General features: G+C 40.8%; 1 long non-coding RNA gene across 1 annotated transcript; it reads right to left on the reverse strand.

Moving 5' to 3' along the window:
* Window positions 1–313: 313 nt before the first annotated feature.
* On the reverse strand, window positions 314–24,414 carry LOC122457753. Its single transcript, XR_006277428.1, has 3 exons — window positions 24,403–24,414; window positions 8,018–8,021; window positions 314–490 (listed from the first exon to the last, which is right to left on the reverse strand). It is a non-coding gene; the product is annotated as an uncharacterized LOC122457753 (long non-coding RNA).
* Window positions 24,415–25,706: the final 1,292 nt, after the last annotated feature.

Genomic DNA, 25,706 nt, shown 5'->3' on the forward strand with positions numbered 1-25,706 from the left:
TGGAGCCCCGGGCCCTTTAAAGCACTGAGGAGCCTTGGGGGCTCCTAGCTGCCACTGCTACCATCCACTCCGGAGCCCCGCCGCCGCTACCCTAGGGCTTTGGCAGCAGGCCTCAGGCGGGAATTTAAAGGCCCGGGGTGGTAGCGGGGGCTGGAGCTCCGGGGCCTTTTAAATCCCCGCTGCAGCCCCGCCGCTGCTGCCGCTACCCCAGGGCTTTAAATTGCCATCTGGGAAAGCTGGTCCTGGTACCGCGCACCAGCTCTTACCGGTACACCGTACCAGGGCTACTGGCTTACTTTCACCTCTGACTGAGGGGGATGGGGGAAGGGAAGGTCTCAGGAGGAGGTGGGGTCCTCGGACAGTTAAAAATTTGTGTATGTCCAGGGGTCATATCCAATCTTCTCCTTTGGAGTACAGTGTAGTGGGTACTGTATTTCAGCAGGGCTAAACAGCAGAGGGATGGGTGTTGAGTGCAGTGGGTACTGGGAGTCTGCAGGGCTGGAATGTGACGGGGGAGGAGTTAAATGCAGCAGGTGCAGACTGAAGCCAGGTGGTTGATAAGAGGAGCCAGGAGGTTGGCAGTGTCTGGGGGGGTGCATGGGAAAGAGTTCTGCAACAATGGTGCAGGGGAGAGCGGGTGCAGAGCTGCTCAATTTGCAGGGCTAATATCTCCTAGAGCATGTCTGCTTAGTGCTCCATAACGTTTAAGAGCTGTTCCGTGGCTTCATTCTGGCACACCGCAGTCTCCTTTTAGTCCCTCTTCTCATTGTCCCACCACTCCTTCAATTCCTGTTTTTCAGCCATGGAGTGCATCCTAACCTCAGTCAGAAAGTCCTCCTTAGTTCTTCTTGGCCACTTTCTAATTCTGAGCAGCTGTTCAGCCAGCCATAACAAAGAGGGAGGCTGGCTCCCAAGGTCATCTCTGTGAAGCCAAAATGCAATATTTTACAGAAGAGGTATTGTTTGCAACACACATACTACTGAGTCAGTGATTTAAAATACAGCCACTATTCACATACCTGTCCCCAACTGGCTGACCCCAGGCAAGCACACGTGAGCCACAAGACCCCCAAAATGATGAATAACTGCAGGGGCAGGGAAAATCAGTGTTCCCGACCTTACTGTACACTGGGCACATGGATCTTGGAGAGAGCCAGCACTGGAGGGGAGGCCTTATAATCATTACTGTCCCCACATTTTCCACAGTTCATTATGGAAGATATCTCACTGCTGAGGGTGAGCAAGGAATCAAGGGAGGGTTTTCTCCAAGACTGCGGCTTCTGTCCTGGCCTTTATGTGACTCGCCTGTGTGTAGCAATGGATCCCACACCTCCCTGTGATGGCACAGTGATGCGGGAAAGTTACCGTTAATGGGGCAAGAAACAAAGCAGCTCTGCCAAAGAACCTGTAGCAGCGCATTGGCCAGTATCTCCACGAGAGTTTCCTGGAGACCTCTGAGGCAGATTCCTGTGAAGAGAGGGAGTCAATCAACAGCCTGATCCACCATTCAAACTAGGCATGTGGTGGTATGTGAATCATACAGAGACAAGCCTGCTTTCTGCAACCCTCCTGCCCCCAACAATTAGCCTCAGCAATTTCCAAAATCAAAGCCACTTACCAGGGTCCTTCTCTCCTGTTTGCGCTTCACCAAGATAAAACAGCTGTGGCTGGCTAGCCTCCTCTGGGGTAGAGAAGAGCTCGGGCTGCATGCATCTCTAAGCTCCAAGTTGCCCTCTGCCTCTGGGTCCCTCTCCCCCTCCACGTCCTTGTTCAAAATTTCCTCCTCCTGGCTTGGTCCACTCTCGACTGGCATGTGAGCCCCCGAAGTATACACAGTGGCCTTCGCAGTGGAGGTGGAGTAGCCACTGAGTATCTTATCCAGCTCTTTGTAGAACCAGCAGCTGGTGGGCGCAGCACCGGAGTGACGGTTTGCCTCCCGTGCCTTGTGGTAGGCGTTCCGCAGCTCCTTCACTTAGACCCTGCACTGCAGGGTTTCCAGGTCATGGCCCCTTTCTGTCATGCATCGTGAAATCTGACCATAGGTATCATAATTCCTATGGCTGGAGTACAGCTGGGATTGGACAGCCTCCTCTCCCCAAATGCTGATGAGGTCCAGCAGCTCGGCATTGCTCCAAGTGGGGGTTTGCCTGGTGTGTGGAGCAGGCATGGCCACCTGGAAAGATGCGCTGAGACCACTGCATGTGTCACCAAGCAAACAGGAAAGGGACTTTTAAAATTCCAAAGGCATTCACAGGGTGGGGATTACGGTTGGTCACCTGAGGGCAAGGCAGTAGAGTTCAAACCAATGACCAGAGAGGCAAGACCAGGCATTGTGGGATACCTCCCAGAGGCAATCGCAGCACTGTAATAGACACGGTGTCTACACTGGCACTGCAGCACTGTAGCCCCAGCGCATAAAGCTGGCCTCTTGTTGGGGTGGGGTTTTTTATAGCGCTACAACTGCGCAGTTTCTGTGCACTAAGTGGCTTGGCAGTGTGTACACCTCAGGAGTTACAGTGCAGAAAGCTGCTTTACTATGGAGAAACTTGCCAGTGTAGACAAGGCCAAAGACTTGTTTTTTTGAGGGCCTATTGTTTCAATGACAGATTTTACACAGAAAGGTGTCTGCTGAATTGCCTCTACCAGGTTCTTTTTCAATTAAAGTTTTTCTCTTTCAGATGAGAGTTCTTTTAGCAGTAACTGAAGCTAATTACAATTTTCATGAGGCAGTTTCAGGGTAGAGTGTATCATTTCTAATAACAAACATTTACTCACTGTGGTGTCTAGCTTTCTGAGACAGATTATTTTGATAAAGATTATTAATATTTTCTCTTAATCAGTTAAGGAAATTTGTGTTACTTAATGGAGTAAACATGTAGATGGATCAGAACGGGTAAAAATCCCTTTTGTTTCTTTGTTGCACTACTTGATATTCCAGCAATGTTTCTTCTCTGACCATCTGATCTTTCCTGTGCTAAAGAAACTTTGATCTCATAGTGTTCTGCAGGTTACTGGTGCTTTGTGTGTAATTACTTGTTTATTTTGAAGGATTTAAGTGTGTCTCAATTACTGGTGTGGACTTGAATTCAGAAGACTCAAAAGAGGGTAAAGTGAGGTATGAAGATTTTAAAACTGATATTAGCTTCTACCACGTAACTTAAAATCTCATTGAGACATCTAAATTTTAACATCTGGAAAGTTCAAATCCTCTGACTTATTTGCAATCCATATTTTCTAGTATGTACATTAGACTTAAGTAATTAAAGACCTCCTACCAAAAAAACCAAATCATCATGAAGCTTTCTCAATATGATTGTTTGATAGACCTCCATGGGATACCCATATGGTTTGGGAAGTCCACACTTGTCAAAGAATAGGACCCCAATATGACTGGGTAAAGAGCATTACTTACCTGGTACAATCTTAATATTCTGTACTGAACCAGTACCGTAGCTTGGAGCTAATGTACTCTTTTTGCTATGGTAGCTGTTGTATTTCAATTGAAATGTTGTGGGCACCTCAGTTTGTGCCCATTAAAATTATAGAAATGATCATCTTCAGAAGCTGTGGGTGTTATAGAGCTGGTAGAAGATAAAAGAAAGAAACTGTTGGATATCTTAGAACTGAAGTTTTCTAGCCACATATATCCTAGCAAAACGTAATTAAAAAAATCATTCTGCCTTCCTAAAATATTTCTTGAATATACCTATTATGGTAGCAGCTAGGAATCCGAAAAAAGATAATGAGCCCATTGTACTAGGCACTGTACAGATAGGTATCAATAGTCATTCACAATTTGCATTAGACACCGGAAGCAACAGTTGAATAAAGCAGAGTGGAATGACTTGGGAAGATGAGAGAACAACAAAACAATCAACAACAACAAAAATTAATCACAAGTGGTATTTAACTATTCTAGATGCAATTAGATAAGATTGGTAGTCACTTTGTTTCCAGAAATTCTGTAGTATGGGTAAACATCACTTCAGCTATCAAAAAAATGAGCGTGTTGTTTTGTAAAGTTTGTGAAATGGATTGGGGGGGCAGGAGGTTGGATTAAAGATGCAATAGAAATGTCAATAATTGACAACAGCCAATAAATTACAGAACACATGTCATAACATAGTCTAAATGAGAAAAAGAAGAAACTCCTTAGACAAAACTAAAATTACTTATTATTTTTAAAAAAAATCTCCTCTGAACTCCTAGTAACCACAAGCTGCTCCAATCTATGGAGTGATCTAGCTCAGGAGTTCTCAAACTATTTAGTCCTGCCTCAGTGCAGGGAACTGGTTTAGATGATCTAATCAAGGTCCCTTACCCTACATTTCTATGATTCTGTGAATTCATAGGAGCCCAATTACATTTCCAGTTGCATAGGGTAGGTCTTCATAATTTTCAGTTGCATTCAGTTAGGTTCACCTGAAGTTACATTTCATACCTTGTGTGTAATGGCAGGAATAGCAGCGTAGAGGGACTGTTAAACTGCTGCTTATGGATGATATAAATTACATACACTCCTACTCTGCTTTGTTCATAATACCAAACCTGTTACAGGCTTTGTACGGGGAGGGGTTACATTTATTTATAAGAAGAATCTGATAAAATATGGAGAAATGAGCAGAAACCATGAGAAGCTGTCACAGCACTAACCTAAACTGAATATAAATCTGACACTAGCACCATTTCAAACTTAACTTTAGAGATTTGTTTTTTTCCCAAGACTGGGTTTACTGTCTTTAACCTCTTGAGTATTTTTGACCTTTAAACACTGGATACTACTGGCACACAAGTTGAAAAAAATGACTAAAATGAAGATATTTAGGGGAGCTGCAAAACTTTAATATGGAAAGTGGCAGAGCATAGTAATTTTGGGTTGAGAACCATTTTATTAAAAATAAACACCTGTGTAAAACTTTCCCCTTTTTCCAGTATTAATTTAAAATTACACAAGGCTTTCAACTGTTAAATCATTTATACATTGATAAGAAGTTTGTTGTGACATTGAGCATGTAGGATTGCATCAGATAGAGATTGTCTCCCAAGAGCAATAGCGGAAATGAAATTGTTTGGACTCATTAAACTGAACCTGCAGTCTTTGAAGAACGTATTGTAATAAACAATTGTGCACTGGCAAAAAGGGGATGGAGTAACTGCATAAAAAATTAACACCTAATTTCTTTTTAAGTACAGATTTTAATTGCTCTGTTACAAAACAGTTTCTTTACAATTACTAGCAGATTAATTTTAGCATTTTTCTCTGCTTCACTCTGGATGAAAAATGAAGAATCTTGCACTACATTAGAAATATAATGCTAAGGAAATGATAAGTTAATTTTAAAACCCAGTTGTAAAAACTATTTATTGTGCCAATTAGGCTAATATAAATTAAATGACTTCTGCCATTTACATGTGCATATTTAAAGATCATCATCCAGCTAGTAAAGGTTTTACTTAATTATTCCCGAAATAACTTTTTTTTTAAAGCTTTTAACCTATTGGATATTTACACACAGTGTCTTCTGTTTGTTTGTTTGTTTGTTTGTATACATAATAAAAGACCAAAGAGATGTTGATGGAAAACATTACTCAAAAGAACTAAAATGACACAAGAATGGGGTTGGGTCTTATCACAAATAGGTTTTCTACTAAAATGGTGTAATAAAGCCAAGACTTGTGCAAGGACCCAGAAATGATGTAGAACCAGACATGAACATACCTGTTATATTTCAGCTCTGATCCCCTCTATGCATTAGTTAAAAAAAGTTTCAGGGAAACTGGCTGGCCCAGTTCACACAAAATGGATTTCAGCAAAAAGCATTCAAATTCCTTGTACAATGTGTGAACATAGCTTTTATTACAAAATATTCACACTGAGCTGCTTGATAAAGTTATTGATTCTCACTGTTTTAAGTCAAGAGAAAAAAATAACTTGTCCTTGCAAGTAGATCGATTTTCTCAGAAGAGGTTTATTGGGATTTTTTTTTAGTTTTGGTTAAGCTGCTAAATACTTGTTCAAAAAATTGAGTCATATTGGTATCCTGTAAGGAGGGGATGATACCCTTAAAGACAAACACTCTAATGGTTGAAGCAACAGGAAGCTTGAAAACAATGATACAATTACCTTTTATGTAGTGCTTACCATTCATAGACTATGCAGCACTTCTAAGATGGATAAGCTCAACTCTTATTACGCAGACTGAAAACATATGCACAGTGAGGTTGTCTGATTGTCACAGGGTGACTGGCCCCTGTAAGAGGGACCAGGGGCCAAGGGCCAGTGCACCTGAACTGAATATCTGCTGCCCATTTGGGGCTTACAGGGAGACATCTGGGGCTTACAAAAAGGGGAATCAGGCACGGGGCTGCAGAAAGTGAGAGGGTTTGGGAGGCTGCAGCAGACAGAAGTCTGTTAACTGTGGACCTCTCTCAGCCCAGAGAGGTAAGGGGAGGGATTACCCAAGGGACTGCTGAAAGGGGCATGAAGGAAGCAGCTGCTAGAAGACTCCTGCTGTGAGCAGGAGTTACGTAGATTGTTGACTGGGGGAAAGGGTTTGGGCCTGAAAGTCAGAGCCAGGGGGCTGAAGAAGGTTGAGGCCAGGGAGGGCAAACTCAACAGGAATAGAAAAGACTCCAATCAGGAAGGTCTGAAGGTAGAGAGTTGCCTAGTCTAAGGGGGAGGGGAGAGAAGCCCAGGATGGAGCTTTGTTTTGTGATTTATGCCAGTAAATTAGACCCTGGAAGAAGGGAATAGTTGGACAAAAATAGAGCTCATGTGGAGTTTAAGAAACTCCATGAAGGGAGAAACAAAGGCAGGGGCACTGCAGGAATGGCACACCCTTACACTGGCCCAACGCCACACAAGATAGCTGGGGCACACCTGGTGACAAAAGCAAAGTGGTTTTACTTAGACTGGTGCCATAGCTATTGGATTATGGTTAAAATCAGTGATGTAAAGGGAAGACGGTAAAATTCAGCTACACGTCCCTGGGCCAAATGTTGTGTTTTGAGTTCACACCAGTGCTGAATTCAGATCATGTGGACTGCAAGTTAGTGAAAGCCTTTATTACTGGATATAAAATAAGATGTGTTATCCAGACTAACGTAACTATTGTTTCCAGCCTTTGGGAGAGGTGGAAGCAGAAATCTTTGTTCCTGCTAAATTGAAGGAGAAATATAATGGTGAATTATGTCTATGCAAGCTATAGTTAAAACAAACCAACCAAAACTACTGGGCAGTAAGTGAACTGTGAAGTGGGATAATCTGACCTAAAAGATCACTTAAAATGAAAACCAATATAGCTTAATTATTACAAAAGACCTCTGAACTGGAAAATGAAGAAGAGACACAAAAGATCTGTGAATGGTCATAATCTAGATGCACTATTCTACAGATGGTGCTGTGCTAACACCTGGTGTCACAAAAACTTTATCTTAAATTTTCTTTTTATATAATACAAGTTAAACCATCCAAATGTGGTTAGAAAAGAATTGAGACCCGAATCACATTACTTGAAAAAAACGCTCATATCAGAATGAAGTCTTAAATTAGCTGACTTGATAACATTAATATAGTTTTAATACTACAATGGCTCACTTTGTAATTTGCATTATTGTACATCTCTCTTTTCCCACTTTACTTGGCAACAGTCTTTATGATCAACATTATGGCTTATCAGGAAGCAAGATCCACCAAGTGTCATACTTAAGTCTTAGACCAGCCTTCTCATTACTTGTTCCATGCTTTGGCATGCAGGATGCAGCATTAACCACAGTTAGCCTGCAATACTACCACTTCTTCCTCTCCTTCCAGCCTAACATTGAAGATGCAGTCAAGGAGATTAAGAAAAAGGCTCAGGATATGTACCGAATCCATCAGGCCTACCTATAGGCCTGCCTTTCACACCCATCTATGGGAAAACATCCATTGCACTGACCATTCCCCTGCTGTCTTGGTTGAAAGTAGTCAGCCAAATCAAGACCAGTCTGGTCTTAGGTTCACCCAGGAAAAAAGTACCCTCCTCCCAAAATACGTATTCTGAGTTAAGGAGGAAACCCATTGAAGTTGATCAGACTTTTCGATTCTAATGTCTTCTACTTGATCTTTTTTCCAATCTCTTCGAAACATTAAAGCCCATTGTAGAACTAAGTGCTCAGTTAATGCACAGCATGCTGGAGTGCTGGAGATTTATATCGCTGCACAATAAAGTTCTGTACAGGCACAGCCTAAGTTACTCGTCACTAATTACCTTCTACAACAGTTTGTTTTCTGGAGAACATGGGAGTGAAGAAGAAAATATGGCATAATCAGTGGAACAGGGTTTATAGAGTAAACTGCTTGTTTTGATCACTTAAGAATTCAGATAGAAAAGCCTGCAGAGCCAATCTGGAATCAGAAGACTTTGAGAATCAACTGGGTTTTCCATTACATTTTGATCATGTTTAGTTAATAAATGAATGAAAATGAGACTATAAATATTGCAGCACTGTGGTTCAAACAATTTCTGATAGTCTGCAGAGTGACTAAATAGTGAAGATAAGATATCAAGATGGCCCAGTGTCACCAGTTTAGCATATGAATTCTTTGGTTGTCAGCCAAAAATGTTATCTTACAAAAGCAGCTCAGGATAGAAAATCATACTGCAGATGCGAGATCAAGACTGTTCCCAGGAAAGGCACAGCATCTGTCAGTTCTAAATAATAACTTCACTAGTTTGCTTGCTTGTATGAAAGATGTCCTTTTAAATAAAGGTGAATAACAATACCAATACTAGTGCCAGAATGTACATACAGCATGTGGTGGTTGAATCGGATTCATATGACTATTTCCCTCCCCTGCCCCCGCCATAAAATTATTATTTTTTACTAATGGCTCGTAATTGCCCCAACTGTTAAGCACTCAGTTCTTAATTTTATTAACTTAAAAACAAAAACCAAAGTAGACCTTCAATAGGAGAGGGAAGAGGGAATCTTGCTTTACTCTCTTTTCAGAATACAAGATGAGTCAGGCCATAAATAAGTTGTTTGAACTGAAAACCTTATGAAAACTTGAGTTTTGTTTTTTTTAAACTTACATGAGCCCACTTTGTACTGAAAATGCACTTCTTTGAGCAGCTTCACTTTCTTTGTTCAATACTTAGTTGTATTATTTGGGTAACACTATAAAAACAGTTGTCGGGGCTTGTGTAAACTTTTGGAACTACGGCATGGTGTCTTCACTTGTGTGGATTACCCAAAAGCTGTAGCTGCAACTAAGAAAAGGACTTGGTCAGAAAGGCTAGGTAGTAACATAAGTTAAGCTGTTTTTTTCTTATGCTTAGTGTTTAAAATAACTTCAAACATTATGTAGTATTAGTTGGTGACTATGGTATTATAGTGGAAGATGAAATAGGAATCTGAATGAGTAAACGATGTAGTAATGTTTCCTAGTGAATGTGGGAGAGACTGAATTTTGGAATTAACTGAGATTTCACTGGTGGATCTTGCAACATTAATCTTGCCTCAACACTAGCCTATGAATTTAAATATTCTTTAACAAAAATGCTGATCTGCCTGCATAGCTTACAACATCAACAAGCTTTCCCATTTTACTTCATAAATTAGTTGTCATGCAGCAACAATAAATTCTTGGTCATCTATTTATTAATCAAAACTCAGTTCTCCAGAGGCTGAAATCTTCTTACAGATGATAGAAGCTCTGGTTCTGGGGAGCTTCCAAGCTCCACAGGAATGGAGCTGCAGAGCCTCACTTACTCTTGGTCTGGAGCTATTTGTCTGATTTGGACTTATCTAGCATGCTGGCAAAATTTGTGGCACAGTTAACACCTTCTTGTTCTGTACATTGGCTTGCTTTGATAACGGTAGGTAGGCACTTCAGCAGACCTTGTCAGTTCCAGAGTAAATGAACCAGAGCTTCCAAAATTCACACTGGTTCCAAGTGTGGCTATTTGGCTTGCATCCATTAGCTCCTTTAGCTTCACCAATAGGCCTTGAGCAGCTTGGCATCTGCTATAAATTCCTCACTTGACAGCTGGCTCCATGCCTTGTTCCCCAAAGCTGTTGCACCAGCTTACTACTATAAATTAGAGAGGCTTAACACTTCAGCATATATTGTTCACATAAGCAAATAGCTATAGAGTTAGCTACCTGTGTATTCATTTAAATGCACAGCTGAAAGTATAAATGATTTCTCAGAAGTCCATGGTTCGTATTACAGCAGTCAAAATTGTTAGTTTTAATGTCTTTTTTATAAAAACAGAAAATGGTATGGGAAATGTATATTTTCAACTATTTTTCTTTTTTTTGGTCATAACTCCCACATGCAATTTATTTTCAGGTTTAAGTAAGTACAAACCAGAAAAATTCTGGCTAAAAGTCCAGTTTGAGTGCCACTGAAAATTTCTTTTTTTGACAGTTATAACATTTTTTTTAGCTAACTTAAATGTTCACCAGTTTGTCTTAGAAACAACGCATTTCCTGACTAGCCCTACTCAGTACTATATTTAAAATGCTGGCATTTGAAACCAATGTAAGGCTACTGTAGGTGTCAAGTTTAAGCCTTTGACACTACGTTTGAAGTCAAAAATTCTGCTCTTTTAAAATACTCGAGAAAAGTGGTAACAGAGTCTGTTGCTGTAGAAGTACCATTTTAAACCTCTCAAAACTCTAAAATCACTGAAGGGACTTCGCTCCAACTTCCAACACAGCCAAATATCTAATTTTAGGTATAGATGAACTGATAATTTCAGTTTCGTAAAAAAGCTGAGTGTTAAATGAGGGATTATGCTGGCCATTCCTTCACAGTCCTAACTGTAGAGTTGAATTTTTTTAGCTTCAGTAAAAGAGCCAGTAGCAATCACCACGGTGTCCCTTTAGAAACAAACTAACATCAGAATAGTAAAATTCCATGCTGTCTTAAGAAGAATCCATTAAGTGTTAACTTACTGTCAGTTTAGTGTAAGAATAATATTTCTGGGGTATATTCCATATATAAAATGAGTGCATTTCTTTTGGCACCACTGGGAGTTGAACAAGGGGATATATATCGGAAAATACAACAGAGATTGAGTATGACAGTAAAGCCACAATGCAGATTTAGGAACATTTTGCAATAACTTTTAGTTTAGCTGCCTTGCCTTTTTAAATCTGGACTAATTTTGAAATAAAAATGTAGTTTTCATGTCCTGTTCAAACCAATATATATTTAAATATACTTTCAATTAGGAAGTTTGGGTAGACTGATGTCTACTTTTCTATACCTTGACTAACAATATGACTACAATACTGTGAATAGTTTTTAAGCTTCTTTTTCATACTAGTAGATGCCTATAGAATTTGAGATTTCAAACTCCAATGTGGTTTAACTATGCATGCAATGTATTTGTGTATATAAAAGCAAAACTTAACCCATACAATAATACTGCAGTTAGAAGTAGAGCAGACCAATATATATATATATATATACATATACACACACACACTATTCACTGAATCACATTAAGCCATGACCTGCCAAATATATAATATCTTTGGCAGATCATGGCTTAAATGTGATTCAGTGAATAATATTTCATGACACGGTTTCTGCTCATGCTTGTATAAAGCTTACATTTAACCATTGACTACTCCTATGGTATAAAGCCATAGAAATGGGCCCATTGTTAATGTACTTATTTATTTTACAGAGCTTTCCAAATATAGTATTATGTAACATGCTACAAACAGGAAGTGCACGCTATCAAAGTCCCTGTGAAATGGATGTTACTGAATCTGCCTTAGATGAGTATACTGAAGCACAGAAACTAAGAAACATTGCCAACATTATATATCCTATAAATGGTTGGACTAGAAGGCAGGAAAACTTGACTCCAAACCCTAACTGTGGCCAACACACCAAACCATCTGTAACATTACTGCATCTACTAATTTGAATTGAAATTGACGGTACTAGGCTTTGTCATCTTAGAGGTTTTTCTATGAGATGGGGAAAAGGGCAAAGTATTAGAAATAATGAGACTAAAATAAGCCAGAGAAGCCCATTTAGGCTACACATGGAAGAGTAGCAGACAGCCAAAACATACTGGAAGACCTCTGCTCACCCCCTTAAATGAGTCAAAATGCATTACCTTCCAGTCATGTATGGAAATGGCTTCATTATATGCTGCCCTATGGAAGTTTTTGCTGCTTTTAAGTAGTGAGGTCACTGATGTGCTTTAGGCAATAAAGTATAGACTGTCAGATGCTAAGATGAAGGTTACCATTTTTAGTCCTTAAATAGAATTACCAAGTGCAGAAGATTCCTAAAATGACTGCCAGGGAGAAAAATGCTCTTTACTTCCATTCTTCACAATGGAATCATGTATCAAATAAAAAAATTCAGCTAAGATGGTTGCATATATTCAGTTAATTAGCTCAGAAGAATTATTGGCAGAATGAACAAATAGAAGAAAGTGGGAAAGCTTGCCATTTCTAAGTACAACTGAATAAACCAGAAATGTTGGCCCCTAGAAAAGCAAAACAATATACAACCTCTTCATAAATTTAGATGGCTGGCTCTTTGTATATGATAATTAAAAGTTAATACTCCAGCGAGTCTTAATAGTTTGTGAAGTGAATTATCCACTAATATTACAACTTAAATTCATACAGGGAGAAATGTACTAAGGTGATAAATGTTGTCATAGAGGAAAGACTGTGATCAAGATGAACTGATTTAAGCTTTTCCCTTTAGGAATACCAACTGCACTGAGTCACTGATACACAAGTGATGGTAAGGAATGGGATGTAATGTCTTGGCTCAATCCAATAGTTTAAGTGACAAAGGTCAATGTGTTGGGAGGGAATCTACTTGACATAAATTTAGTAATACAGTAAAAGCTGTGTTACTCAGCACTTTACCAACTGGAAAGCTCTAGAAACTAGCATTTCTGATATCTCCCAATACAAATCTTTAATAGGGTTGCCAGGTGTCTGGTTTTCAACCAGAACACCCAATTGAAAAGGGACCCTGGCAGCTCTGGTCAGCACTGTTCAATGGGCCATTAAAAGTCTGGTTAGCGCAGAGCCTTCAGGCTCCCCATGGCTCCCTGGAAGCAGTGATATGTCCCTGCTGCTCCTAAGCAGAAGAATAGCCATGAGGGCTCTGTGTGCTGCCTCCACCCCACCCTGAGCACTGGCTCCGCAGCTCCCTTTGGTCAGGAACTGCCACAAATGGGAGCTGCGGGAGTGGTGCCTGTGGGTGGAGGCAGCGTGCAGAGCCACCAGGCAGCACCTCTGCCTAAGAGCAACAGGGACATGTTACCACTTCCGGATAGCCATCTGAGGTGAGTGCCACCGGGATCCGGCACCCCAAAACCGCAACCTCCAGCCCTGAGCCCCTTCCCACACCCAAACTCCTTTCCTCCATGGGTAAGTATAACTCTAAATTAACTGGAATTTTTGACTAATCGGCACCCCCCATTCCTCCAACAGGCTGGATAACAAAATTTTTCCTGTATAAATTGTGTTACTTGTTCAATTAGTTCAACAGAAGGTAACTCCACCAGTCCAAGTCAACATAGGTTTGTACTATATACTAATTAACTGCCAGCTCTGAATCATTAACTGGCTTTTAAAAAATATTTGTCTCCTTCTGTGTGTGTAATGAGTTACCCCTTAGCTATTGGTCTATTGCTTTGTAGCTTTAAAGGTATCCTACATGTAAAAAATGTAATTTATAATAAGATTTGTACAGATATGCTTACAGAACAATAGCAAGTGTTGGAAGCTCTTATTTTATTTACTTTTACTATGTTAAACATTAATAAAAGTATAATAGATGAGAAAAAAGGTAAGGTTGCTTCAGAGACTGGCTGAAAACATTGCTCAAGAGGGCAAGTTAGCTTTTCTAAGTAGAGCTTCTAATTGTTAATAAGAATCTGGAAAGGTAACAACATGAAATTATGAAAATAGGTTGTCTGTGTGTAACCAGAGATCAAAGAGTGCCATGAATATGAGAGCAAATGTATTGCTTTAAGTTTCAGTGATGATCCAGACAAATTCCTGAATCCAAGCACTTCATGAAAATCAGATCCAGATCCAGTCTTTGGCTTCAGCCCATCTCTAATTTGTTCAGGCAAGCCATTACCTTATTCTATGTTTTGGTTTTGTTCGCTGTTCATAACCGGTATGTATTATCAACTAGAGAATCGGTTTTTGTGAACCCATAAGCAAATGTGTATGGAGACAGACCATGTTAATTATTCACCAGTAAAATCATCTAACCTGTGGTGGCTTGCACACTTTTTTCCTTAACTGGAAATGTGTGTGTATGTATATGTGTGTATATATAATAAAAAGCTCCCTAAATAGATATTCAAAGGCTGAGCTCTACTTAGCTAAAAATGGGTCTATTCTGCATTTAGTGTATCCATATATCTCCCATAAATTTTGATGGGTATTACATGTATGTGGGAAGAACATGCTGTTAATACATGATCTCGAGATTAATAGTTGGGGTAGAGTTGCTACTTTAGACAATAAGTTACCAGCAAAAACAGAATGGGTCACTGCTACCCTGATGTACACCTTGTGCAACTACAGTGATTTGACACAGTTGCAAGACAAAGCATAGTTTTTATCTCCCGGCTCTGTAACTAGTGTTAAGCAAATAACTGATTACCCTGTTTGGTGGAAGTTCTGGGGGAAAATTGTTTTGGGATGAACTGTATCAAAAAATTCTGAAAAACTTTGAATCAAGAAAGTGAACACAAATTTTGTTTGGGGTCAATCAAAATGTTTTGTTCAACCACAAATGACTGTTCAGTTCAGTTTCTGAGCACCTTTTCACATAAAAGCAAAGGAAATGAAGAGCTATATTGATAAAGTGGAGGGCAGAAGAGAAGGTGGTGGTGGTACCAATCTTATAGCTTCTAAAGCCCAGTGCTTAGAGATATGGGAGACCTGGGTTTAATTTTCCCTCTGTCTGATGTAGAAAAGAATTTTGAATTTATATCTTGAAGGTTGCAGGAGAGTGCCCTAGGCACTGAACTATGGGATATTCTGATGTGGGACTTTCAGTTTCTCCTGTTGAAACTGTTCCACTTACTATAAAATACTTGAATAGTCACTGGACCCAAGAGCAAGAACGACTTTCAAGCCTGGTAGCTAGAGCACTTATCTGGGAGGTGAGCTACCCAAGTTCATGTCCCTGCCCAATGACCATTTCACTATGCACACACAGTGGAACAGCTGTAACAGGAGAGATTTTTAGTACAAAATCCAAACACAGATCTCAGTTGTGCACATGCCCTTATTCTTAGAAACAAATAGACAAACAATCTGAACCCCCCTAAACTTTCATCTTAAATTCAGGTCCCAACTTAAAAACGTGTACAAACCTATATAGCAAACCTTGAAACTTTGACAAAGTTCACAAAGCATTTATTTGAGGTTCCTGAATATTACAAGCTAAGGATTTTCTTTTCCCAGAAACTTTGACTTTACTGAAATTACATCAATACCAGCTGAAAAATCCAAGGATTTAATCTAGATTCACATTTGTTCTGAGGGAACAATTTGACCTAGATCTTCATCATAGATCTTATGTTATCCTATGTACCTGGCTTGTCAGAACTGTAAAAGGGGATCCCTACCCTCATAAATCATCATTGGAATCTGCCACTAATGTGTTTGCAAAAAGATTACCCACTACTTACAGCTGGACTTAAATGATCGCTGTTCCAACTTCTTTCACTGTGTATAACTATAGGTTAGAATTGGGAGGGAGGACACAAGATCTGGCTCTGCAAATTTGAAGGATCAAACCCTACCTTGCTCTCAACAACCTTTTATTTTGCATTAGTACCTTACCAATAAAAATACAGCATTATTCAAGTCCTTCCACAGCCCGAGGAAAGCACAGGCTAAGAATGCTACAGAAAGGAAACAGGTGGCTTTCTTCTATCCACTCTCAAAAATCAAAGCTCTTTTTATATATACCATATTTTTTCAAACTTCAATGCAAGTATTTCAGATAAAAGAATGGTATAACTGCCAGTGATAAATGCCCACCTCGGGGATTGCTCTACATATACAAAAAATTTTATACAGCTGACTGGATCTGCAAAGCGACTGGCTCACGTTCTCTTCAGAAAAAGGTCAGTGTCCCCATGTCTGCCGGAAGCCAGAGCTGGGTCTGGGTAAGAGCTGCATGGGTAGCTGTGGGGAGCCACAGACCCTCCACCTGCGTGAGACTCAGAGGGGCGGGGACACAGGCCAGGGGCCGATTTTGCCCCCCCCCAACCCTGAGAAGGCTCCCTGGCCAGGCTCCAGCTTCTAGCTTGACCAAGGGGCAAGGCTTTGAAGGGAAGACAGGGCAGGGCCATGGAGGGATGGGGCCTCATGGCCCTCCTCCATTTTGTGAAGAGTCCATCGCCCCTGAGTTGGAAAGCACCTTTTTCAAAGCATGTGGAGAAGACAGATATGGCACTTGTGTTGTCACCAAATAATAGCTGTGAGTTAGAGCCTACAGACATTTAGTCCCTTATATAACAAGTAAACATTAAATATTGGAGCATGACACATGCACAAGGCTTCTGAACAGCAACCTCTTTCAATATTACAAGCAAATGCTAAAGGTATGTCTTCACTGCACAGTGAAGTTTTGTCTTAACCCTCCCCTCTCCTCCAGGTTCCACAAAGGAAAACCTCCACTTTTGAGTCCAAGCTAGTTAATCCAGCTAGGGGCATTGATTAGAGCCCAGAATCTGCTTCCCTTTAGGCTGAACTTCACCCCCCACCTCCATTTTTCAGTAAGAACGCAGGCAAAAAAATCACTGGAGAACTGATAATCCTCACTGCCATTACCCCAATTCTCCCTAAAGGACAAACAAGTTCTCCTGCAATTAACACATTTAACTGGGAAAGAATCCTAGAGGGCCTCAGCACAAAAACACATGGGATATGCCCTCAAACAAGCAAACATACACACACACACCTGAGTGTAGAAAGAGTGAAGACACAGTAATGGAAGTAGGGTTTTGCTCTGGGGACACTTACACTTGGCTAAGCCTTCCCTACCTTCAAGTTTAAAACAATTCCCAGCTCCTAGGTTGATACTTCAGGATTCTCTGGTACTTCTATAATTATTGATCCCAGGGTGAATTTTAAGGACCTCTGTAACTTGGATGAGGCATAAGTCAAAGCTCTTTCTGCCACTACCTTGTTGACTGCACTTGATGAAATGCAAAGTTCCAACCCCATTTACTTTTCAGAAGTATTGGGTGTAATGTGACAGGCTACAGAGCAGTGTGTTTGAATTGGTTAAAGTAGGCTAATGGCTCAAATTGTTGGCAGGTGCCCAAACAAGGAGCAGGAGAAGGTGTGAATGTGTATGAGCACAGGGGATGAAACAAAGTGAATAAAGCACTTTGATCCAAACTAGCATTTTAAAATTGAGTTTGCTGTAATCTCCATTACAGTAAGTGATATTCCCCAGCGTAGTGGTAAACATCCCTGTCTCAATAAAACAGCTTGTGAAGTCTATGGTTCTTTGTGATCTACTGCTGAGTAAATGATGACTTTAGTGTTTGCCTGTGCAATGCTTGCAGTCTTGGTATCTTATCTCATTATTGCAATGTGCTTTGGCTTATGTCTAGTATGAAAGGTGCTACTATATATCTATCCAAGGTAATTTTATCCTTTCTGTTATCAAATGGTGGTCTAGTTGAACCTACCGTACACTTAAATCTATTTTTACGATTGGAGCTTTCTGCTTATTCTTTGGGGAAAAAAGTCTGTCTTCTGTAGTCAAAATTGTGATCAAATTATTTGCTAGTAACTGATACGCTTTTATTTCTAGACTTGTTTGTATTAAACTATTTGCCAATAATCTGTTATTTACGTAAGTTAGAGATTTTCAGATCTAAGATCTTTCAGATGCTCATAAATTTATAAAACAATTACCTTTAAAGTTAGATAGCTTCTTGTTCCTTGGTTACTTGTGAATTTTTGCAGCAAAAAGAGTCTTTGGGGGGTGAATATAATTTCCCCATATGACCTGTTACAAACTCGTGCACAGACCTGATGACAGCTGAAGCTTAAACAAATATAAACGTCATCTGTTTTGTTGCCTTTCCAGTAGTTATAGTTATAGAAAGCAGTTCAGTTTTGAAGCCAATTGATTCACTGTTTAAGTCATGAAAATAAAAAGTTGCCATTTTTGTGGATGTGCATTAGAAACTAGATTTTTCCCTATGGCAGATCTGGACTACTAGACTACTTTAAAAATTGGGGGTCTGTGCAGAAGACACTTATTAAGTTTAGGCCTCCTGGGATGTGTATGCAGATACTTGAGGTTTCCTGAATTTAGGAATCAACAGATAATTGGTTGGAGTTTGAAGATGTTTCAGTTTAGGACAGATCAGTGAACATTGTGTTGCTGAACAGGCCCTGAAGATGCTTCAGTGTTATCAAATGAACTTAGTTTAAAGAACTTAGTTTAAGATCCTATCCCATGTAAAAACACACACAACTAGCCAGGGTTCAGAGGAAATCTCCTCTATGGATAGGTTATGAGTGCCTGCTATGCGATTCCTGGTACCCTTCTCTGAAGAGTCTGCTATTGTCTGGACAACATACAGTACAGCAGTTTCTGTATTGCTTAATAATTTCCCCACTTAAAATTAGACTTAAAACACATTCTTAATTTCAGTAGTTAAAGAAGGAAGGATGCAAGCTAATTTTAGGTATGCCAGATAACAATCAAATTAACTACGTTAACTGATAGGACATTGATACAAATGCTACTGAAAAATAACTTGATGGAACTGCAGGCTTCAGGTTTGTCTCCAGGTAAATATTATTCACTCTTGCATAATGTTAGCAATAAACATATCTCATGTTGTAGTATGCTGTTATGGATGTAACCTTTTTTTTGCTAAAAGCAGAATTCTAGATGATGGTATGCCACTGATTTATATAATGGCAGAAAATTAGGTCTCCTTTTATCATTTTGCTTGCTTGGTTTTTTTTTGTTTAGTTCGTTTGTTTTTGTTTTTGTTTTTTTGCCTGCAGTCAAATCATGGGGCTGGAACCCAGATTAAGGAAGCAATGAGGAACACATGCAGATGTGTAAGTAAGTGAGTCTGTGGTTGCATTGTTGTGCTTTGAGCTCAGCTAGATTCAAAGTATAGTGCCAAGTCGCTTACACCAGTAACAGGAATATTTGTTGAAGCAATGTAATATTTTAGTGATATGAAAGACAGTATGACTTGGTATTCTAGAAGCAGATGTTTTTAGTGCAGTGATATTTTCAGTGTATCTACTTTTGTGAAAGCTTGGTATGCATCAGCATATCATCATATACAGTGCTCAGCTGAGTAATTTCATTCATACAATATGTAGCTAAATAGATGAGCTACATGTCAAACATGTATGGATAGAGAGCTGGAAGATTAAGGTCAAATTGTCTGAGTGTTTTAATTTCAAAGTCTAAGCTGTTTGTTTGTTTATTATTCTCATGCATGTGCATAATAGGTGTACTAAGCCCAAGCAACTGGAATGAGATTTCACCAGCTCAACCTGGTAAATGTGTAGCTGAATGAAATACAATAGCAACTTGAAGTGCCTCCTCAGAAAAGAGCTGAAGGTGCTCTATTTAGAGCAAAGCAAAGCTACTGACTTAAGGAATGAACTAAGCAAAATTACTAAGTAGGTATAAGATCAGATAAGAGTATAATAATACCACTTAGAAAATAGTATTCCTCCTACTGATCAGCAAGTTCTAAATGACAGTTTTGTAAGATTTTACAGACCTTTTATAGACAAAAGCAGCTTAGAATTTTGAAGTTAATACACAACTCTAAACACCTGTTTCACCCTGTAATTCTATTGCAGTACCAAAATGTTTTTGGTGGGAAAGAAAAAAAAAGCAAATGAAAAGAATCTAAAGAACCAGTGAAGGATTTTGAAGATTAGTGATGTGGTCTGATTGGGTAGCAACATCATTTTAGTAGCTCTTAATTTGCTGGACTGAAGGAGCGTCATATGCAATTTAAAGGCCAAAGAGGAGTTTACAGTAAACATCCAGGAAACAACTAAGATATGGGTAATGGTTTTGCACCTTAGGACAGAGGAAGGCTGGCTTTTTGATTTGTGCAGAAAAATGTAGAACTTTGGGGAAAAATACCATCAAGAAGATGAGTGGAAGTGACGGGGGCCGGGGGAGAGGGGGAAGGGAGATGATGACGTCAACAGCAGTGGCAAAGAAGCAGCTTTGGGATCTGCATCTTTTGTCCCCTTAACTATTCTTTGCTACAATGGATGTTCATCCCGTACAGTGGAACGTACCCTGTTTTTATGAAATGATCAACTGTCCTAAATTCAAAGGTTGGGTACAGCTCATTATAGTTCAAGGTTAAATTTACCATTAGAGCAATAATTCTGCAGTGGGACCAGAGACTGCCCAGAACTAGTTACTGCTATAGAAGCACCTTTACTTGCCGAACGCTGTTGAAACTGCTTTGGAGATCAAAGCCATAAAGCAGCATCTGTGTGTATACATACACAGTCTGTGCAAAGGAGACCTGGATTAGTTCCAAGATCTGCTACAAACTTACTTATTCTCTGTGCCTCTTTTTCCTATCTGTAAAATAGGGATAATAGTGCCTTTCTATCACACATGGGCTTGTCTGTTTATATTGTCAGTCAAACTTTAATGCCAGAAGGGACCACCACATCATGTAGTCTGATCTTTGGTATATCTCAGACTACTAACTGCCACCCACACACCAAGACCAACAACCAGAATTAGACCAAGTATTGCAGACCTGAGGATACTGAAATATTGTGTATCACAGGTGGGACAGAAGTACACTAATGCCCAAGCTTGTAAGCTTTTTTGGGAAAGTGTTGACCAACATATGCTGGTGTTATATATATATTAAGCCCAAATTGGCATTAAGCCCAAATATTAAGCACAAATATAGCAGTTGGACAGCCTAAATTGGCTTATACCATCACTATAATCTTGTTCACTTATGTTAAGCATCCCATAACATGTTACATTAGCTGAAGTAAGCTTTGGCTTAAATAGATAAGAAAGCTGTCAGTATCAGGCCATGTGATTTATTTTACCATAGCAACAGAAAAGGAGTTACTCTCAAAAACCTATACTAGAATGTCCCAAAGGAAAAGACATATGATTGTTTTATGCTATGCTAGGAGATACCTTCATGCCCTTTGGTACCTGGAATGCATGTTTTCAGAACATAGAGAGAAGGGGTACACCATGGTTCTAGAAAAACAAGTAGAAAGCTGTTTAGTTAAATTTACTTTTCGATGACATACATAGTATCTATTACTTGTAAACAGCTAAAATATTAAAAAACTGATTTTAGTGGTGTAATTTTGGGAGCATATTTTCTGTGTAAGGTGAATGTAACAATGCTGCATGAGATGGCTTCCCAGAGACTGGTATTGTATAGAACCTTTTTCCCGTACTATTATTGGGTTATTTGGTCTCTTGAGTATATTTCAAAATGAACCAAAGTGTGGTCAAGCAATTCACTGTATAATTTATGAACATCAGATGCTTTCTGCTATGTGTTGGTGTACTGTCTAGCACAAAGTACCCCTCATCTCTTCAGGGATCTCTCAGTGCTACCAAGCGATAATGATGCTATTTGCAATGTATGGTTCGGGATATTTTTATTGGGGTTTTTTTATACTGAAGTAGACAGTAGATCAATCTAACTTTATATACGTTTGATTTGTGTCTTGGCTAAATAGCAAACAAATGTAGCTTCTGACCAGAGGTGATGCTTTATACCTTAGAAGTTCAAAGTGATTTTTTTAACTGATACGATATTTAAATCAATATGATGTAATCTCATGTGGATTCCTCCATAGCTTTTAAAGAGAATTCCCAATGTCTTTTGGAAGGACTTAATTCCCTTAAGAAATCACTTTGTCTATTCCAGAGGGTAACCTGTGCTAAATGGATAGTGTGCAGCAATAGTGTTTTCCATAAAATCCAAAGGTGTCATTCTCTTTCCATATGTTGGCTGTTGATTTGCAAGATCTGCACAAACCTCAAAGGTATCTTTTTACTCAATGTAAAAAACCAATTTGCTAATCCTATATCACTACAAAGCAGATGAGGTGCCTTGGGGCAGCAAGCATGTGCTTTTGGAATTTGACAATGTTGCTTTCTCCTTGGCCTTACTTCTGGTCTGCTTCAACTTTGTGGCTGCTCTGACATCAAGTGTGTCTGATCCCTTTTACCTTTCAGCACTGGAGATATTCATAGAATCATAGAATCATAGAATCATAGAATATCAGGGTTGGAAGGGACCCCAGAAGGTCATCTAGTCCAACCCCCTGCTCAAAGCAGGACCAAGTCCCAGTTAAATCATCCCAGCTAGGGCTTTGTCAAGCCTGACCTTAAAAACCTCTAAGGAAGGAGATTCTACCACCTCCCTAGGTAACGCATTCCAGTGTTTCACCACCCTCTTAGTGAAAAAGTTTTTCCTAATATCCAATCTAAACCTCCCCCATTGCAACTTGAGACCATTACTCCTCGTTCTGTCATCTGCTACCATTGAGAACAGTCTAGAGCCATCCTCTTTGAAACCCCCTTTCAGGTAGTTGAAAGCAGCTATCAAATCCCCCCTCATTCTTCTCTTCTGCAGACTAAACAATCCCAGCTCCCTCAGCCTCTCCTCATAAGTCATGTGCTCTAGACCCCTAATCATTTTCGTTGCCCTTCGTTGTACTCTTTCCAATTTATCCACATCCTTCCTGTAGTGTGGGGCCCAAAACTGGACACAGTACTCCAGATGAGGCCTCACCAGTGTCGAATAGAGGGGAACGATCACGTCCCTCGATCTGCTCGCTATGCCCCTACTTATACAACCCAAAATGCCATTGGCCTTCTTGGCAACAAGGGCACACTGCTGACTCATATCCAGCTTCTCGTCCACTGTCACCCCTAGGTCCTTTTCCGCAGAACTGCTGCCGAGCCATTCGGTCCCTAGTCTGTAGCGGTGCATTGGATTCTTCCATCCTAAGTGCAGGACCCTGCATTTATCCTTATTGAACCTCATTAGATTTCTTTTGGCCCAATCCTCCAATTTGTCTAGGTCCTTCTGTATCCTATCCCTCCCCTCCAGCGTATCTACCACTCCTCCCAGTTTAGTATCATCCGCAAATTTGCTGAGAGTGCAATCCACACCATCCTCCAGATCATTTATGAAGATATTGAACAAAACGGGCCCCAGGACCGACCCCTGGGGCACTCCACTTGACACCGGCTGCCAACTAGACATGGAGCCATTGATCACTACCCGTTGAGCCCGACAATCTAGCCAGCTTTCTACCCACCTTATAGTGCATTCATCCAGCCTATACTTCCTTAACTTGCTGACAAGAATGCTGTGGGAGACCGTGTCAAAAGCTTTGCTAAAGTCAAGAAACAATACATCCACTGCTTTCCCTTCATCCACAGAACCAGTAATCTCATCATAAAAGGCGATTAGATTAGTCAGGCATGACCTTCCCTTGGTGAATCCATGCTGACTGTTCCTGATCACTTTCCTCTCCTCTAAGTGCTTCAGGATTGATTCTTTGAGGACCTGCTCCATGATTTTTCCAGGGACTGAGGTGAGGCTGACCGGCCTGTAGTTCCCAGGATCCTCCTTCTTCCCTTTTTTAAAGATGGGCACTACATTAGCCTTTTTCCAGTCATCCGGGACTTCCCCCGTTCGCCACGAGTTTTCAAAGATAATGGCCAAGGGCTCTGCAATCACAGCCGCCAATTCCTTCAGCACTCTCGGATGCAATTCGTCCGGCCCCATGGACTTGTGCACGTCCAGCTTTTCTAAATAGTCCCTAACCACCTCTATCTCTACAGAGGGCTGGCCATCTCTTCCCCATTTTGTGTTGCCCAGCACAGCAGTCTGGGAGCTGACCTTGTTAGTGAAAACAGAGGCAAAAAAAGCATTGAGTACATTAGCTTTCAATATTCAATTTATATCTTCCCTGTTCCCAGATCATCTTGTTGTCTTTCATGATCCTGAACACTTAACTGACCTGGTCTCTGATTCCTTGTTCTTCAATAAGCAGTCAGGCATGCTCAATTTCTCTAAGCTTTGCACTGTTACTTATGCCCATGGTATATTAGAAGGTCTGAATATCTCTACTAATGCTACAATGTTAGATTTCACATAACAGCAAATAGAAGTAGTAAACATACAGTACTAACTTCTCAGTTACCTGATAAAATGCAAACCTTTTTGAATGTGAGCAGCAGAAAGTTGTCCTGGTACAATTCCAACTGTGTAAATACATTCTGACTAATAAACTAACTCATATTTCCAAAAAGATGGAGTGTTCTATATGCCATGCCCTGAGCTAGTATATTACATTGCTAGGTACTGTGAAATGCATGTTTGTTTTCACTGCAGAGTCTATGGATTCCATTCATTAATGGGTGAAGTGATTCCTTTCTACAGAGGTCTACATGCTTTGTGGCTAGTCTCATGCAGTTGCACGAACATAGGAAGTAAGAGGACCCAATAAGATTTAGTTCCCCAATCTACCCTTGTACCACCTGACTTTGGGCCAGGCACAATCTTATCCTTGTACATTGAGTGCAAGAATTGGGAATGTCTAATGCCAGTGGTAGGACTTTAAAACCAAAGAAGACTGCTAAGTGAGGGTGGGCCATGAGGGCGGGCATTAGGGTGTCTGTGTGTTTGCGTCAGGGAAGCCTGGCTGTTTAAAAATAGCCAGAGCCTCGCGAACCAGCTGAGCGGCAGCGAACCAGCGGAGCAGCGGGGACAGCAGAGCAGCTCACAGCAGGAGTTTGTCTGGGACTGGTAAGTATCCGAGTGTGTGTGTTTGCTTGCTGAGGAAGTATCCGAGCGTGTGTTTGCTGGGAGGGCAGGGAGAGAGCCTGAGTGAGTGTCTGATTGGCTGCTAGCCTGCAGGGGGCGGGCATTAGGGTGTCTGTGTGTTTGCGTCAGGGAAGCCTGGCTGTTTAAAAATAGCCAGAGCCTCGCGAACCAGCGGAGCAGCGGGGACAGCAGAGCAGCTCACAGCAGGAGTTTGCCTGGGAGTTCGCCTGGAGTGAGCCCAGTGAGGCTTACATCTTGCCAACGTCTCTGAGGAAGCTCATAGTAGGTAGGTGATATGGAAGGGGGGGGTTCAGCTGTTGTGACCTGCACTGGATGTGCCATGTTTGTCTTTCTTCCACAGGACAGAAGCGACTTTGTCTGTACAAAGTGCAAGCTGGTCTCCATATTGGAAGAGAAGATTGAAGGTCTGGAGCAACAGGTAACGACCCTGCGTTGTATACGAGAGACTGAGGATTTTCTGGACCAAGCTCAGGATAGGCTTCTAGGGGCACAAAGCTCTAAAGATATAGAGCAGGTTGCACAGAGGGGCCAAGAGGCCAGTGAAGAAGCTTGGCAACATGTGACCTCCAGAAGAGGTAAGCGGAATGTCCGGGTTCCAGTAACACAGACACAGGTAACTAACCGCTTTCATGTTCTCTCCACAGGTACCAATGCGGAGAGTGGACCAGATGATACGTCTGGGGGGAGAAAGCGGAAGGAGACTCCGCTGGTTGGGAGGCATGAGATGCGATGTCCTGAGGTTGGGGGTTCCACGACCACCACTCCCAAGAGGAGAAGGCGGGTGGTGGTGGTCGGGGACTCTCTCCTCCG

Source organism: Dermochelys coriacea, chromosome 1, assembly GCF_009764565.3.
Source record: "Dermochelys coriacea isolate rDerCor1 chromosome 1, rDerCor1.pri.v4, whole genome shotgun sequence".
NCBI lineage: Eukaryota > Metazoa > Chordata > Testudines > Dermochelyidae > Dermochelys > Dermochelys coriacea.